The sequence below is a fragment of the Falco cherrug genome (genome assembly GCF_023634085.1).
Source record: "Falco cherrug isolate bFalChe1 chromosome W unlocalized genomic scaffold, bFalChe1.pri SUPER_W_unloc_1, whole genome shotgun sequence".
Classification (NCBI taxonomy): Eukaryota; Metazoa; Chordata; class Aves; order Falconiformes; family Falconidae; genus Falco; species Falco cherrug.
The window spans coordinates 9,675,287-9,685,144 of record NW_026599288.1 but is presented as its reverse complement, the minus strand read 5'-3'; positions in this window follow the sequence as shown (position 1 = coordinate 9,685,144).

Below are 9,858 nucleotides of genomic sequence, written 5' to 3'. Positions count from 1 at the left end.
GCCTATCTTTTGACAACACAGAGGGGACAGGCCTGCTTGCTTAGCTGCGTAATTCTTAATTGTTTAGGTATTTGTACATATAGCCACAAGGTCTGTATCCGTGGAATTAAAGGAACAATCTGCCTGTGTATCTAACCAATTAAACTAACTTTTAGGTAATTTAATGTCCAATGTAAATCAAGAAGGTACATGGTACTGGTAACAGGGCCATGGTTTGGTAAGCACAATTGGGCTATGTTTTTGTTCCGTTTGATCTCCCCTTTTCAACAAAAGCTTGCAAATTTAGTAGGAGAGAAACTGCTCTGTGCCCAATGCTACCTCCGTCCAGACTCCTGCTGAGTCTAGATGGGAGTGCAGTGGGGGCAATGAGTAATCCCCTTCTCACCCTGAGGGACAGGGTGAAAGGATCTCCTCAAGTAATAACTCCACTGGAAAGCATTTCTGTTTGCAACCTCCTCTTCCCTAGAATTTCCTTTCCAAATGTCTAAAGACCAAACTGCTTCCACTGGTGGAGTCCCCCATGTCTCCTTACTGCAACAGATGATACTAGGAGAGGGACAATTGACTTGGAGAGTGAGAAGTTCTGGCTGCTCTCTGTAACAGCCACCTTTTCATCCTCTTTCTGCCCCAAATGTCTGTATAGACACACAGACATCTCCAAACTTATATACCTATGCATTGCTGGAGGAGTTCTTCCCTCTAAATAAATATATACTGCTGGTCCCCCCAAATGCCCTGTGTTATACAGGTCTGTAGCTTGCAATGGGGCAGCATGTGGCTGCAGTTGTTGTCTGGAGCCTGTGGTGGTGACATGGGATGAATGCTTGAATTTATGCTAAATGAAACTAATCAGCTAAAGCAGTGGAGTCTAGGCAGTGACAAATTGAAAAGTGGGAATGAACAAAAACCTGTGAGGTGTGTCTGGATACAAAATAAAGTGAGTATTAAATTGAGGCTTGAGGTTGGGGTAGATTTGTAGACTTAGCTTGTAGCCTCTCATGAATATTATATTTCTGAAAGATGGACAGGGAGGGAGAAGGGAGCTGATCAATAGTTTGAGAGCTGCTGAATTACTGAGACAATATAAGAAAAACAGTTGCCAAAGTGTGTTTCACCTGCAGGTTTAGGATGAAATCAGATATCAGTCCTGTGTGAAACTCGCTAGAGGATTGTGCAGCCTCTGCTTTGTTTCATGTCTGCAGTGAAACTTTTAATTAGCTAATGGTGCAGAATAGGGTCCTCTCATGCAAATTCTGTAACTTGGTATTATTTCGAATGAGAAAACATTTAAATAGATGTTTAATTTGGTTGCTTATTTTTAAGGACTGAAGTGTCTCTTCTGTAGGGACTATTGTGAAAATATAACATGCAGTTAGAAATAACAAAAAAATCTAACAACTTTGTTCTTAAACTGTAGTGTTTGCTGCTAGCAAATAATTTAAAAACTAAAGCAACCTGTTAATAATGAAAATACAAATAATTTGTAGCTTGTCAAACACTTGGCAGCTCAAGCAGGTACAGCAGAAGCTGGTCATCGGCTCAGATCTAGTTCAGCTTCAGCCACAGCTGGACTCAACTTTGGGAGCATGCCTGTATTTGGATCATTGCCATGGCTCTGTGTCCATTGTGAGAAATGATATTTTCTGTCTGCTAGGTTTTTTCCCCTAACTGGAACCTTGACGTCTATAAATGTCTCTGCTGGGGCTTGTGAGGTCCCAGGGGTCCTCAAACTTTTTAACCAGGGGGCTGGCGCGGATGAAGTGGCAGGCAGTCATCTGTGACTGCTTGGTTCCCCCCCCCCCCCCCCCCCAACCCTCGGCGGGGGGGTTCTGTAAATACCGGGGGCCGGATTGAGGACCCTGGGGGGCCGTATCCAGCCCGCGGGACGTAGTTGGAGGACCCCTGGGCTTGTCTTTCAGATTCCTTTAAATGAGGGCTGGTGGCCTTATGAGGAAATAATTTGTACCGTTAAAAGAACTGAAACTGTGAAGGGGAGGGGGGTGGAGTGGGGTGTGTGCAGCCTGTAGCTCCTAGGGTGCGGGTCTCAAACGTGGGGGCACGAGGACCTGGAGGGTGTAAGTGAGGTGCGGGGGGCTGGGCTTGGCAGGTGACAACCGGTAGCAGGATTGCAGCCCACCGTCGCAGGAGCTGTCCGAGGTTTTGCAGCAAAGGCGATGGCCTCTCAGCCGGGGGGTCGGGGGTCGGGAGCCGCGCAGGCCCCCCGCCTCCTCTGAGGGTAGACGGCGGGCGGGATGAGGCAGGGAGGCCCGTCCTTGCCGCGAAAGGGGAGGAGTGAGACGGGCAAATGGTGGGCTGCCTGACGGCAGCAAATGGCGGCCGGTTGGCAGGGGCTGTGGCGGTGCTGAGGTCCGCGATCAGGGGCGGGCCGCCTCTGCCTGGGGTTGGTATGCTGGGAGGCGGGAATGGGTGGCGAGACCCAGTGGAGCTGGGGCTGGAGGCGGCGGGAGGGAGCCGGTTTCAGCTACGGCGGTGGGAGCGCGGCTCCAGTGGCAGCTAGTATCACCCGGATGTCCGGTCCCCGACGGTGGTACTGGCTCAACCGAGCACCCTGGGGTGCTCCTCGCTGGATTCCACTGGCCGATCGCCGCAGGAAGCAGAGGCTGAGCTGCTGTGCGTCACCAGTGTGCTACAAACATGCGTGGACTCCCCGCACCCGCGAGTGCTGAGTTTTATAATTCTGTCTCCCCTTCAGTGCAGCTATGTCTTACAGCCTTTGCCAAGGTGTAATGGGTTGACCAAGGCTGGACACCAGGTGCCCACCGAAGCCACTCTATTACTCCTCAGCTGGATAGGAGGAGAAAAAATATAATGAAAGGCTCGTGGGTCAAAATAATGACAGGGAGTTCACTCGGCAATTAACATCACAGGCAAAACAGACTTGACTTGGAGAAATTAGTTTATTACTATTCAAATCATAGTAGGATAATGAAAAAAAACCAACAAACACATCTTAATAACAGCTTTCCCCCACCCCTTCCTTCTTTCCAGGATTAACTTCACTCCCGACTTTTCTCTACCTCCTTCCCCACAAGCGGTGCAGGGGAATGGGGGTTGCATTTGGCTTATCACAAGTCTCTGCTGCTTCTTCCTCCTCACACTCTTCCCCTGCTCCCGCATGGGGTCCCTCCCACAAGAGACAGTCCTCCATGAACTTTTCCAACATGAGTCCTTCCTACAGGCTGCAGTTCCTCACACACTGCTCCAGTGTGGGTCCCTCCCACGGGGTGCAGTCCTTCAGGAACAGACTGCTCCAGCATGGGTCCCCCACTGGGTCACAAGTCCTGCCAAAAAACTTGCTCCAGTGCAGGCTCTCTATGAGGTCACAATCTCCTTCAGGCACACCTAGCTGCTCTGGTGTGGGGTCCTCCATGGGCTGCAGGTGAATATGTTTTCTACCCTTAACCTCCACGGGCTGCAGGGTGACAGCCTGCCTCACCATGGTCTTCCCCATGGGCTGCCAGGGAATCTCTGCTCCAGCAACTGGAGCACCTCCTCCCCCTCCTTCTTCTCTGACCTTGTCTGCAGAGTTGTTGCTCTCACATATTCTCACTCCTCTCTTCTGCTGCAATTCTGTTGTGCAGATATTTTTTTTCCCCTTCTTACATATGCTATCGCAGAGGCACTACTACTATTACTGATTGTCTCAGTTTTGGCCAGCAGTGGGTCTGTCTTGGAGCTGGCTGGCATTGGCTTCACCAGACATAGGGGAAGCTTCTCACAGAAGCCACCCCTGTAGCCCCTTTGCTACCAGAACCTTGCCATGCAAACCCAATGCACAAGGAGCCTAAGTATGCATTCCTGTGGCATCTGTGGGGCTGTAGGAAGACTCCCACTGATGTTAACGAGCCTTGCCTCGAGCCTGTGCTTATGCCACTGGAGGACTTTTAATAATTTCAATAAAATTTTGTCTCTGCTGTTTTAATTTGTACGTTAATTTGCCTAGAGAAAGTACACTGGCTAAAGAAATTCTTTTTCTCAGTAAAGTTACTGGTATAAGATCCCACATTTTTCTAATGCTGACTTTTCTTTAAAATATTCTAAACAAAAAAATGTGTTTCCAATTGCTCCCTCCAGCTAGAGCTGTAACTGTTTATGATATACTTTGGTGGGGCTGTAATCTGATTCACGCAAATGCTTTTACATCCTGGTGCCTTGCTCTGAAAAAAGAACAGAGAAACCCACTTGCTTTCAGGGGCCATGCTGCAAGAGTGGTGCTTCACGGGCAGACTCACCTGGGGGGCTCACAGATGAATTACACAGAGGTGAGGGGAGAAGAGGGATTTTCCATGTTAAAATTGAGTAGATGAGACACAGTGCCACTGTGGGTGTTTTTTAATTGTTATTTAAATGCAGATTATTTGAAAGATACGTATTTTATCTGATACCTTCCTCTTATGCTAGAGCTAATTGGAGCCTAAAGCCACAATATTTTCAGTCTAAGAAATCCCATACTGTGTTTAACATAAGAAGCACGTGAATAATTTCATGAAAGAAGACAGGATATATTTCAGTATTTTCTGGATTAGGGTATTATTCCTTAGATAGTATAATCTGTTCATATAGCTTCAGGATGGCTGGCACAATTATCGGTAAATAGAACAGCATGTGTCACAAGAAATTTGTCGTTTCAGGACTTTCTTCTTTAAGGATGTAGACTGATGTTTCAGTTGATTCATACCAAATAGGTTTGTTGAAGTCATGGGTGCATATATGATAGAGTGTGTTTAGATTGTCCCTTTCCACAGTTAAGGAGAAAAATAAACTAAACTAAAAACCAGTACTCATTTTCAGGGAGAGAAGGGTGTTTGTGTATGTGTGTGTAAAAGAACAGAATTTAAAAAGTATCATTCTGTCAAAAAAAAGGGTCCTAAACTATATATATAGCCATGTCTTTATTCCCTATTGCATATCTGTTGCTAACATTACTAGAGAGAGATAGATTAATTTTTTCTATTTTTTCTTGCACTAGGTAATTTCTTTTAAAATATTTTCTCAGATCTAAAACAGTTCCAGGGGCTGAACAACCCCCATTGCTGTAAATGACAGGGTATAATTTGGTTGAGTTTATTTTTCCTGACCACTTAAATATTATCATTCATCTTCTAGTGCATTTATTTCAACTGATACATCTTTTCTAAAAAGTATCTTATCCCACAAATAGATGCAAGGACTTAAGGATTTTAGTTCTAGACAGTTGGTCTGTTTGGGAATCAGGAACTAAATATACCTGAATATGCTGGGTTTACTATTCTTACAGTTGCTTGTTTGGGATCTTCTGAGATTGTTGTTTTAAAACTTGCAGCTTCTAGATTTTTTTTTTAATGTTGTCCATTTGTGGAGTCCTTAGCTTTGTCCTATGAAAATACTCAAAATTATTTTGTAAACTAACACAGGGCCTGCACTATTGCCTCAAAAATGAGGCAGCTTGCAGGCGTCCAAGCTGCTGAGAACTCAGTGGTGGGGGTGCATGATCTATTGCAAGCGGTTAATGTAGATTTATTACTAGGGCAAGCAGATCATAGCACCAACGCTGCACAAGCTAGAATTTGCCAGGTGGGTTTGCAGCAAGTAAAACAATTGGCACTAGGTGCTTTGAAAACTGTCCCTGAAGTAGGTAAACAGAGGCAGCCTTTTGTCAAAATTAAACAAGAAGCAAATGAACCATTTATGAAATTTTTGGACAGACTTAATGAGGCTTTGGAAAAGCAGATTGATAATGAGAAAGCATGTGAATATATTTTTAAACAACTTGCTATTGAAAATGCCACCCCTGACTGTCAGAAAGTATTACAACCTTTAAAGAATCCTAGCATTGATGATATGTTGAATGCTTGTATGAATATTTGGTCTAGACAGCATGATTTGTCTCTGATTGTGGAAGCATTTGCAGTGCTATGAGTTAAATCACAGCAATGCTTTTCATGTGGTCAGTATGGCCATCTACGAAAGAACTGTCTGAAAGTAAAAGTAAATAATAAAGGGGGTCCACCTGTAATCTGTCTATGGTGTCGTAAAGGGCGTCATTATGCCAATCAATGCCAATTAAAATTTGACCGGGGAGCACCATGAGGGGTTGTGCTATGTCAACAAATCACCTCTCCGACTGGCCCCCCCTGCGGAACTGCAGCAGTCTGTGCACCAGCACAAGTGGCAGCGTCAGAGTGGACCTGGCCACCTCAGCAGAAACAATAATTCAAGACACCTCAGTTGTGCTTATTCCAACAGGCACATATGGTCCACTCAATAATGGAAAGGCAGCATTATTAATTGGATGATCCTCTACAACATTAAGAGGCCTTTTTGTGCTGCCAGGAGTCATAGACGCTAATTATGAGGGAGAAATTAAAATAATGGTGTGGACTCCAGTGCCACCATGCACTATACCAGCAGGAAGCCAAATTGCACAATTGATATATTTTATACCCCAATCACAGAATGCTGCATGTGTAACACGGGGTTCAGGCTGTTTTGGATCTACAGGGGTGCCAGAAATTTACTGGACTCAGCAATTAACTATGGATCGACCTCAGTTGTCCTGTACTTTGCAATTGGGGAAGATAAGAATTGCTATGCAAGGAATTGTTGATAGTGGAGCAGATGTTACAGTCATTTCTGCTTCACAATGCCCCAGTCACTGGCCTTTAATAGACACTCATGCTTCCCTATTGGGAATTGGTGGTCAAACTTCTCCAAAACAGAGTAAAGCATTTGTTGTTATTATGGGATCAGAAGGGAGATCTGCTTTGATCAGGCCTTACGTGTTGCCTGGATCTCCTACCCTTCGGGGCAAAGACTGTTTAAGCCAATGGGGTATGCATTTAAGCACGGATTTTTTCTAGGGGCCACTATCCTGCAGCAGGTCCCACCATTAACCTGGAAAACAAATGAGCCCGTGTGGGTAGATCAGTGGCCCATCCCAAAAGAAAAAACTGCTGCAGCTACATAAATTGGTGAATGAACAGCTAAAAGCTGGTCACATAGTCCCCACAACTAGCCCATGGAACACACCTGTCTTTGTGATTCAGAAGAAAAGTAATTCTTGGAGGCTTTTACATGATCTAAGAAAAATAAATGAGGTCGTTGAAGATATGGGAGCTTTACAGCCTGGGCTCCCCTTGCCGACAATGTTACCGCAAACGTGGACTCTCATAGTTATTGATTTAAAAGACTGGTTTTTTACAATATCTCTTGCTCTGCAAGATGCACCACAATTTGCCTTTTCTGTGCCTTCTATTAATGCTGCAGAGCCACATAAAAGATACCATTGGAAAGTGTTGCCGCAAGGCATGAAAAACAGTCCTATGCTATGCCAGCAATTTATAGTGTCAGTTTTAAGCCCAGTATAAGAATGTTTTGAAAATGTTTTAATCTACCATTATATGGATGACATCTTAATTGCTGCAGAATCAAAACAGACAGCCCAAGAAGTGAAACAGCAAATAGTCCAAGCAGTCTCAACAGCGGGACTCAAATTTGCAGAAGAAAAAATACAAGAAACACCACCTTGGTGTTATTTAGGATGGAAAATATCAGAACAAAACATCCAACCTCAATGTATCACCTTGCAAACAGAAATAAGGACTCTGAATGATTTACAAAAACTGTTAGGAACCATAAATTTGGTTCGTCCTCTCTTAGGGATATCTACTGAAGAACTCCATCCTCTCTTTAAACTATTGGAAGGAGATCCAGACTTGATGTCTCCTCAAATGCTTACCCTCTCTGCAAAAACTGCTCTTGATAAAGTGGTTGTAAAATTAGCATGTCAAGTCGCTCATAGGTGAAAAATGGACTACCCTATTAGCCTTTTCATTTTTTATTCAACTTTTCAACCCTATGGTCTCTTAGCACAGTGGATTCCACAAGACATATATCCTTTGATTTTTCTGGAATGGATATTTTTACCACATAAGTTTGGAAAAACAGTTACCACAGCTATTGAAACGATAGCTATGGTAATTCAGAAAGGAAGCGAGTGTTTATTAACTTTAGATGGTGTTGAACCTAATGTTATGTATTTGCCTCTAGATACAAAACAGCTAACTTTTTAAACTCACCATTCTTTTGTTATTCAGTGTGCTCTAGCAAATTTTACAGGACAGATAAGTATTCATTTCCCAGGAAACAAAGTTATACAATCCCTGCACTCTTTCTCTTTTACCTGCTTCACATTTAGCTATCACACCAATAGTTGATGCCCCTACAGTATTCACTGATGGGTCTGGTAACACAGGTCGAGCAGTGATAGTTTGGAGAGATGATGAAGGAAACTGGAAAAGCAACATACATATTGTCACAGGATCGCCTCAGGTAGTAGAACTCTCTGCAGTAGTCTGTAGGACAAGGCCTCAAGGACAAGAGTCCAAGTACTGATAGCCTGATGAATAGAGACTTGTTAGAACTTGTAGGGCACAAGCCCTGGGAACAAAGGAACAAGCTAACTGCAGACCCCTGAGCCGTTACAGTTGAGGAGGCAACCAGACAGACAGAGAAACAAGTAGCCAGATAAGGGAACGGATGGCGCCAATATGTAATCAAGAAAGCCGCGTAGAAAGAAACTCCCTAACCTTGGAATAGAAATTATTGCTAGGTCAAGATAAACTAGTAAGTTCCTATTGTTCTAACGGTGTGCCTTAAATATCAACCAATCAGTGTTTTTTACGCTTAAGATTTAACCAATCAGTGTGTAATATGTAGAAGGTAGAAACGTATATAATTGTAAGAAAATCACTAATAAAGGGACAACTTGCTTGCATCAAGCTGAGTCCCGTCTCTTCATTCGCCGCAAATTGGTGACCCCGACGTGATCCGTTTAAGGATCTAACGTGAAGGGCTCTCGAATCGCCTAACTGAGCGACATGCAGCGAATCCCACAGAACTTTGAATGATCTGCTGAAAGGAAGCAGGAGCCGGCCATAAATCCCTCCGGAGTTGAGAGGTGAGCTGTGGGAAATCCGTAACGGGGAATCAGGCTTCGTCCCCAGAAAGAGACGTATATGGACTCATAAAGGGTCTTCTAGTCAGATCAGGGAGTCCGTGCCTCAATCTCCTCAAATGGTGACCCCTATGGTGGTGTTCCGAAGCCTTGGAAGAATAAGGACGGAAAAAAGACAGCTCGTGGGAGAGGGCTGCGTTCCAGAGGAGACGGCTTGGCTGAACGATCGTCTTGCTGTCTGGACCAGACGGACAACCTAAACCCCAAGGATAACGCCTGTATGCATTGAGACAGGTGAGCAGCCAAGAAACCTTAGAGATTTTAAATATTTGAAGAAATTTTAAGAAGCTTTAGAAACCCGTACTCATTGAGACAGGCGAGCAGTCAAGAAACTTTAGAGACTTTGAAAGAAATTAAAGCGGTCAGCAGACAATTGTATGATGCTGCTGCGGAGGGGGACTCTGCGTCGGGAATGCATTTAGCACCTTGGTGGCAAATTCTGACTACTCTTTGCCAAGTGTGGACTAATTCTGCTAACGGTGCTAAACCAGAGGAAGCTGTAAATTCCACCGACAGCGCGATTCTTCTCAAGACACCGTCAGCGATGGCAATTCCGTCCACACCTCCTCTGCCCCCAAAGCTTCTGTCACTGACTGCAGCGACCCTCACAACACAGGACCAAGCACAGGAACAGGACAACTCGGACAATGATTCCATTGACACTGATAAACCTTTTGATCCAGGTCCTATAGATCTGGAAAAGGAGCTAGACCTTTCCCCCACCCCCTTGTCTCTCCTGATTGTATTTTGGGGGAGGGTGAAAGGGGGTCTGAGGGATTGGTGGCAGGAATGCAAGTGGGAAACACTTAAGTGATAGGTTTTGGGAGTCGCTATGGCATGTT